The sequence below is a fragment of the Alexandromys fortis genome, unplaced genomic scaffold (assembly GCF_014885135.2).
Source record: "Alexandromys fortis isolate MF-2015 unplaced genomic scaffold, M_Fortis_MF-2015_v1.1 scaffold_212, whole genome shotgun sequence".
NCBI lineage: Eukaryota > Metazoa > Chordata > Mammalia > Rodentia > Cricetidae > Alexandromys > Alexandromys fortis.
Window position 1 is genome coordinate 2271636 of NW_026068091.1, and position 8937 is coordinate 2280572.

Genomic DNA, 8937 nt, shown 5'->3' on the forward strand with positions numbered 1-8937 from the left:
ATGGGCCAAGCAGTGATTTAATTAATACAGTTTCTGTGTGGTTATTTTGGGGCTAAGATAGCCAAGTGGCCGGGACGACCAAACAGGCCCTCCTCCTACAAGATAGAGTCTCACGCTCTCTGTGTGGCAGAAGCTGGCCTTGAGATCTTAATCCTCCTGCCTCCTTTCACCTCCTGGTCACTGGTGCAAAACTTGTGTGTCGTTATGCCTGGTTTATGCAGGCTTAGACATGAGCAAGGGCCTTCTGCATCCTAGACACACACTCTTGACTGAGTTGCGTCCCGGATCCTGTTGTTTCCTAAGACACGGTCTTGCTATGCACCTAGGCTGGCCTGGAGTCCTCGGCCTTCTCGGAGCTGGGACTACGGTTTTTACTGCCACACCTGACCCTGTCTTTAGCTTCCAGTCTCCATGCATTGTTTTCATTGCTGCTATCATATTTTTAATTTCTAAGACTTCATTTTGTTCTATAACTGCTCATTTTTCTATCATCTGACTTTTATTTCATAGACATAGCATCATATCTGAGAATAAGTAATTATTTTAGGCCAGGCATGGTAGTACATACCTTTAACCCCAGCGCTCAGGAGGCAGAGGCAGGTGGATCTCTGTAAGTTTGAGGCCAGCCAGGTTTACATAAAGCATTCTAGGCCAGGGCTGCATAATGAGACCCTGCCTTTAAAAAAGGGAAAAAATGAAGTTAACTCAGGCATGATGGCACAAGCTTTTAATGCTAGGACTCAGGAGGCAGAGGCTGATAGATCTCTGTGAATTCAAGGCCAGCTTGGTCTACATAAAGCATTCTAGGCCAGGGCTGCATAAGAAACCATGAGACATATGTGCAGGTGGAGTGAGCTGAGTGTCTATGTGAGTGTATGTGCACTTGTGTGCAGGTGTGAGTGTATGTGCACGTGTGTGCAGGTGGAGTGAGCTGAGGGTCTGTGTGAGTGTATGTGCACGTGTGTGCAGGTAGAGTGAGCTAAGGGTCTATGTGAGTGTATATGCACGTGTGTGCACGTGGAGTGAGCTGAGGGAGCCCACTGTGAAGGAAAGGCTGCATCTTTCCTGTCCTTGCTGGCCGAGGACTGGGCTGCCTCAGCCGCCCTCCCTTCCGCTGCCCCAGCAGGTCATCCTGCTGTATTCATCTTCTGGAGTCTGTTCCTCAAAATAAAACAATCTCTGTAGCATCTCTGGCTTCAGGAGGCAGGAGGGAGTGCATGAACTCTGTCCTCCATCTCTAATTAGAAGTTGCTCCAACTGGGTTTTCTGTTGTCACCTCAAATTCCCCCGGACTCGGAGTCACGCTTTCCTCTTCGGCCACAGTGAGCTGCTACTCCATATAGTCTTCTTCCTGCCCCTGCTTCCGGTCACTCTGTTCTCTAAGCTTCAAAACCATAGGGTCTCTTTTGTATCTTTGTTTTCCTAGTCTCCTACTTGTGGAACAAGGTCACAAGGTTTCTCTCCTTCCTCTCTGATCCTCCCACTCCCTTTCTTGGTTCGCCGCAGCGCCCAGACCTGTCTTCTCACACAGGGCAGGAATGGGAGGCCCTGGGGAGCGTTGCCCTCACAGCTGATCTGCAAAATGAAAATGTCTGTCTAGTTTTAGTTTTCTTTGGTCTGGGTTTAATTAGGCCTTTGTTGTTTTGTATTTTCAGGCAGGGTATTGGTGTGTAGCCCAGATTGGCCTCAAACTCACAATCCCTTCCACTTCAGTGTCCCTATCAAGTCTGTGTAAAAGAAGAAAGGGGCTAGAGAGTAGGCCCAGGGGTTAGGGCATGCGCTGCTCTTCCAGAGGACCTGCGTTCAGTTCTGAGCACCCACGTTAGACACCTTGAAATCACCTGTCACTCCAGCCTCAGGAGAGCTCAGGCCTCTGACCTCCTCAACACCTAAACTCACATGCACACAACACCCTCCCACGCAACATGCTCATATTGCAAAATAAAATAAATCTTTTTTTTAAAAGATTCTGGGGCTGAAGACATAGCTCAGAGGTTAAGAACATTGGCTGCTCTTCCAGAGACCTGGGTTTGGTTCCCAGCACCCATATGGAAGGCCTGGAGAGTGATCAGGGTATGAGCCACAGGAAGCTTCACAGTCATCTGTAGCTCCAGGTCTTGGGGATCCAGCACCCTCTTCTGGCCTCCTCAGGCATTGCACACATGTGATTTATAGGCATACACATAGGCAAAACACCCATACACATTACAAGAAAAGGACATGGTAATGAATGCTTTTAATTCCAGAACATGGGGGGTAGGAGCAGAGTTCTAGGCCAGCTAGGACTATGAGACCCTGTCTCCAAACAAAACAAGCAAAAAAAAAAAAAAACCCAAACAAACAAATTAACAAAAACAAAACAAAACAGGAAAATAGGGGAGCCAAAAGTGATGGTGCACACCTATAATCTCGCATTTAGCAGCAGGACCAGGAGTTCAAGGCTACCCTAGAGGCCAAGATGGCCAGAGTCTGTTTCAAAACCAACCAAACAACAATGACAACAACCGAACGCAGGTACGAGCAGCTGCTGTCCAGCTGGGCGATCAGAGTCCAATCCCTGGAACACACAAAAAGCCAGATGCCCAGAGGCCCTGATGAACATCTGTAAGCCCAATGCCCCTGCTGCAGAGAGAGGTGGAGACAGAGCCGACGCCTAGAAGCTCCAGGGCCAGGCAGCTTGGAGTCCTAGAGGACATAATGGTGACTGGCAGAGACAAATGAAAGAACCTCGCATCCGCACGTGTATGCTGTGGTGCACACACATCACACACAGAGAATGTTGCACACACATCACACACGCAGAATGGTGTACACATATCATACATACAGAATGGTGCACACACATCACATACACAGAATGGTGCACACACATCACATATACAGAATGGTGCACACATATCTCACACACAATGGTGCACACATAACTCTCACACACAGAATGGTGCACACATATCTCACATAAATGGTGCATGCACATCACACACACATGATGGTGCACACACATCACACACCCAATGGTGCACCCATATCTCTCACACACAATAGTACACACACATCACATGCATAGAGTGGTACACACATATCACACACAATGGTGTACACATCCCACACATACAGAATGGTGCGCACATATCTCACACACAATAGTGCACACATATCACACACACAGAATGGTACACACATATCTCACACACAATGGTGCACACACATCACACACAATGGTGCACACACATCTCACACACAAAGCAACATAATAAAATTTGAGGGGACGGCTCTCACAACCACCATACATAAACTGGACAACCCTTCCAGGCCTTTGCAGAAACATTTTTGATGCTGTCCAGAACAAAAGTCCGCGTTTCTGGGAGGAGCAGTGGCTTCCACCATCTGCCCGCCTCTCTTGCAAGCGATTCTGAAGCAGCCTCCAGCCTCCCTTTCAAATCCTCCCTCTGCCCAGCCACACCCTTCCCCTGGCTCCACCCAGATGCCCAGAGGAGTCACACACCCAGAGCCTTTCCCAGGCCCCTGCCTCTGCTTCTGTCAGCTGGCTCCCTGGTTCCTTGAGGAGAGAGACTGTCTAACCCATTTGTATTTTAAGACCTCATCAGTGTCTTGAATGCAGGACATCTCAATAGGTTTAGAATGTGTGAGTGACGGGTCTGCTACATTTCATTATTTATCCGCCCTTCTCTGTGGCCTTTGCTGTCGAATATTAATAACACTCCTGAAACAATGAAGGTGCTTGGAAGTATCAGGAGGACTCTCCCCGTGGAAAGCTGCCTAGAGCGGCAGGGCCTGGAACGAGTTCTTTTCTTTGGTGGGGATGGGGAAGGAGGATGTCACTATGTAGACCAGCTGGAGTAGGGTCTTCTCAAGTCTTTTAAGTTCTGTGTGTATGCGTGTGCACGTGTGTGTCAGCCGTTGTTCCTCAGAAGCCAATCACTTAGTTCTTTAGACAAGGCTGTCTTTCTAACCTGGGGCTCCCCTGAGTAGGGTACCCCAACAGGGAGGATTCCTGTGTCTGCCTCTCCAGTGCTGGGGTTTCAAGTATGCACCATGCCTTTTATTTATTTATTTTTTAGGACAAACTCTGGGATCAAACTTGGGTCCTCACACTTGTGCGGCAAGCATGTGACTGACTGAACCATCACCCCAGCCCCTGCTGAGTGCTAATTTTTTACTTAATAGTTTACGTCACTACACAGTGGCGGTCATTTTGCCATCTGCTCTGTGACCCCTACGAGGCTCCAGGCCCGGGTCTACTAGTGGTCACTGGTGCTCCCCAGAGCCCCCAGAACCAGTCTGGGTGTAAACCAGAGGCTTAGTTAACACTGAACCTGGGCAGAGGTTCAGTTAACACTGCACCTCAGTGTAAAGCAGGCTCAGTCAACGCTGCACCTGGGTGTAAAGCAGGTTCAGTTAACACTGCACCTGGGCATAAAGCAGGCTCAGTTAACACTGCACTGGGTGTCAAGCAGGCTCAGTTAATGCTCATAAACTGACTGTATGCTCTGGGATAAGGGTCCTCTCTGACACAGACACAAAATCAGGCCTGGGTTGGTGGCGCCTGTGGCAGCTAGGGACAGAATGGCCTCCTGGAGCGGCTTCTGGAGACAGTGACAGCCAGCTTCTCTCAGAGAACCTGAAGGGAAAAAATGGCGCTGCAGGGTGGGGTGGGGCATGTCTGTAGAAAAGAGCTGCAGGTAGGGGCAGGTCCCTGGAGGGGAGGACTTAGGAAACTTCACACTCAAGCTGATGTGCTGAGCCCTCCCCTCCCCACCCCTGCCACGGGAGCCCCAAGAGTCAGAGAGTCACGCCTTATCCAGGGAACCCATTAGGCTCAGGCCTGTGATGATAGAAAGGACTCCCTCCCCATTTCCTCTCCTCCAAACGCCCAGAGATGGTTTCCAGACCACCCCAGGGTCCCATCCCTCTTCCTAAGCATTTTGTGCTGAGCTGAGTTCAGAGCAGAGCTTCGTGTGTGTGTGTGTGTGTGTGTGTGTATGCGTGTGCGCGTGTGTGCGTGTGTGCGTGTGTGTGTGTGCGTGTGTGCGTGTGCGCGTGTGTGTGTGCGCGCGCGTGTGTGTGTGTATGCGTGTGTGCGTGTGTGCGTGTGTGCGTGTGTGTGTGTTGGGGGGCTGAAGGGGTAGGGGAAGGGTGGAGAGAGTGAGGTGGGATGGGGGGGTGAAAAAGATGATTCAAAAAAGAGGGAGGCCTGGCCCGTGAGAACCCAGAATCCTGTTCTACAAAGGAATGGAGCCATCCTAGATGACAGCTGAAGGCCCTATCCCTTCCCCTTGTTACCTGAAGTCTGTTCTCTCCCCTTCATGACCAAATTCTCCAGAACACAGCCTCAGCCAAATGCTCCTCCCCTCCTCTGGCTCTCCAGCTGACTGTCTTCTGGGGTGTTCTGTCCTTGGGTGCCATTCCCAGGCCTCTGCTTCTGGGGCCTCTGTGCTGGCCTGGGCTAGCCCTATCTCCTGGCTCTGTGTTTTGAGATTCTCTGTCTTTATTTCACGCTTTTTTCATGGCCGACCTCTTGCTCCATAGACAAATCTGGGTCGGATGTGTTTCACCAAGGTTTATCTGTCCACCTGGCAAAGGCAGCTAGGTGTTCTACCATCTCCAAGGCCAGGTGAGACTTAATCTGCTTTGTCCTGACTTGGTGAGTGGGTAAGGACCTGGGATGTAGGCCTCACCTTGGAACAACCTCTTCCTCCACCACTGAACGCTAATGTGTAAGGCTGTAGCCACTGAGGTATATCTCAGGCTTGGGCGAAAACTTTGAGTACTTGTCTGTTCTTGGAGGGGTGCATGCCACTGTGTGCATATAGAGGTCACAGAACAACCTGTGGCCGTCGGTTCTCTCTTTTGACCATGTGGGTCCTGAGGAATCTCAGATCTCAGTAGCAAGTGCCTTTCCCTGCTGAGCCTTCATGCCAGCCACATCGGCTCTTTCTGAGAGACAGCCCAAGCTGTCTTCCAGTTTCTTGGTCTCCGGAGTGGTTACATTACAGGACAGGCATACACCACCATGTCTGGCTCCTTGCCCCTCCCTCCTCTTCTGTTTGAGGCAGGGTCTCACATAGTCCAGGCTGGCTTCAGACTTGTTATGTCTCCTGTTTCAGCCTGAAGATGTCAGGTTACAGGTGTGTGCCCCTCTCCCAGCCCACCTCAGCTCTCACATTTGTCTGTTTACTGTGTGTGTGTGGGGGTGGGTGGGTGGGTGCGCGCGCTCGTACACACGTGCTGCGGTGTGCGTGCAGAGGCCAGAGGCCAACCTTCAGGAACTGGTTTTCCACCATGTGATTGAACTCAGGTTTAACTAAGAACTTCACCTCCTGATCCCAGTTCTTCTCCACTCCCCTGGCCCTGACAGGACAGCCCTGGCTGTCCTAGAACTCACTCTGTAGGCCAAGCTGGGCTCGAACTCAAAGATCTCCTTGCTTCTGCCTCCTGAGTGCTGGGATTAAAGACATGTGCCACCACTGCCTGGCTTCTTTTCTTATTTATGTTTTGAGAAAGGGTCATGTATCTCGAGACAGGCCCAAGCTGGCCTGCGAAGTTCCATCCTCCTGCCTCAGTCTCTTTCTGTTCTAAAATGAAACATTCCAGCTCTGGGTTCTTTCTGCCCAGCTCAAACTTGACATTAGCAGCTTATAGGAAACCCCTGGAGACTCCCCCCTCCCTTACATCCCCTTCCTCTGGAAGACAACCAGGTTCAGAGAGTTCTTGCTACTCCTGCAAATTCCTTAAATCTCTGTTGCATATCCATACCTGTTAGGACCTTGCCATGGATGTTTTCAAACATGTTAATAATGGAAGCATTCTGTTTTGTCCACCCCCCCCCCCAACACTTAACTTTTTCATTATTTCTCTAACCTTGGCCTTGCGGGGACCTTGCCTGGTCCTTTCCTCTGCTGCCCACTCCACTGGAACCTGTAGAACACCTGAGTTCCCCTCTCTTGAACCAACATTTAGCACTACCCAGTTTACTGCCCTCAAGGCTTTGCCTATCTCTGTTATTTCTGGGCCATAGAAGCAACTCCACCCTGACAGACATCTTTGTGATTGTCCTGCCGACTTGTCCCTCAGGGCAGGTAGTGGCCAACTTGGGGCCAATCCAGGTCCCAGGAAAGCAGGAACCCTCGTAGGACATGCCCATTCCACCCTGGCACGGCCACCTACCTAGGGGGTGGCCAGCCCCATGCCTGTCTGGACCCTCTGCTAGGATAATGGACCTTTCTGACCAGGCAGGCACAGGGACAGGCTCTTTCTAAAACTTTTGCTTTTTACACCATTTATTTATTTTACCGGGGGAGGAAGACTCCAGTGTGCCGAACGGAGAAATCAGTCTCCTTCCACCATGTGGTTCTGGGGATTGAACTTGGGTCTTCAGGCTTGGCAGCAAGCGCCCTTTCCCCAGGAGCCATCTCGCTAGCCCTGTTTTCCTAAACTTTTGCTCCTGAGGCCAGGCGAGGGGACCAGGCCCCGAGGGTGGGACTGCTCTGCACCCCGTGGAAGGGGCCTCTGGGTGTAAACCAATCACTGACCGGTGTGCGAGCAAAGCCAGGCTGCGGACTCCAACCTCAGACAAGGCTGCCTTTGTCTGCCCTGCCCCGAGGTGCTGCAGAAGGCCCTGTTAGAGTATTTCCTCAGGGCGGTTCAGCCTTGCTCTGTTGCAAACCCCGGTTTACCTCATTCAGCCTGGAGAAGAACATCAGCTGGGGGCTCAGAAAGCCACTGTCTAAATCCTGCCTCTGAGGCGCTCTCGTTTCTCTCAGTTTCTCTGCTGAGCATCACCAAAGAAGCAGTAGGCACCAAGTGTCCCTCCTTCCTTCCCCAGGGGACAAATTTGGCCCCCAACTCCTCACATTCTGTAGCCCAGACTAGCCTTGAACTCAATGGTGGTCACCCTCCCGAAAGCTTAGATTACCATGTCTTCTGAGCCACTTGCTAGCTGGTTAGATTGTGCCTCAGTTTCCCTGTCTAAGAAATGAGGATACGGTACTTAGTCTAGAGTTGTGGGGAATCAAACACAGAGCTTCTAGAAGTATGCAGGACATATTAAATCTCATTAAACGCTAGTTTTTGTTTTTGTTTTTTGAGGGTTGGTTTTGAGACATGGTCTCATGTAGCCCAGACTGACCCATGATATATGAACTAGAACGACCTTGAACTCCTGATCTTCCTGCCTCTCAAGGGCTGGGACTAAGAGCACAGGCCACGGGTATGTATTACTGTTAGAACTCATCTTTCCTTGTGGAGGTCTCTGACTTTGGGTCTCCACATTCTTCCTCCTTCCTTCAGATTTTTTGTGGACTGTAGCTGGTCCGCTTTGTCTGGAGCGCCCTCTGCGGGCTGCGGGCGGCAGGCCCGGGACAGGGTGGTGGTTCTGGAAGGGGGAAGCTGGCCTTGGGGTGTGCAAGGAGCCCTCCCCGCCCAGAGTCCCCAGAGTCCGGCTCTGGAGCGCTTCTCCACCAGGGCAGGAATGCTAAGACCAGGACAAGCCACTGGCCGCAGCCAACACCCGTCAATAGCGAGAAGACTTGGGCTGGGGAAGCGGCTCGGCAGTTAGGAGTGCTGGCAGCTCCTGTGGAGGGCTGGAATTGGGTTCCCAGCACCCACATGGTGACCCATAACCATCTCGAACTCCATTCCCTGGGGATGCGATGTCCTTTTCTAGCCTCTGCAGGCACTTAACACACATTCAAACAAGTTATTCATAAACATAGAATAACCTCCAACAAAACAGATAACATAGCCTCGCAGTGGTTGCACACGCCTTCAGTCCCAGCGCTAGGGAGGCAGAGACAGACAAGTGTCAGCAAGTTCTTTTACACAGAGAAACCCTGTCTTGGAAAACCGGAAAAAAAAAAAAAAGTCAGAGATGCAGTAAAAAAAAAAAAAAAAAAAAGACACGAGGAAGGAAAGAAG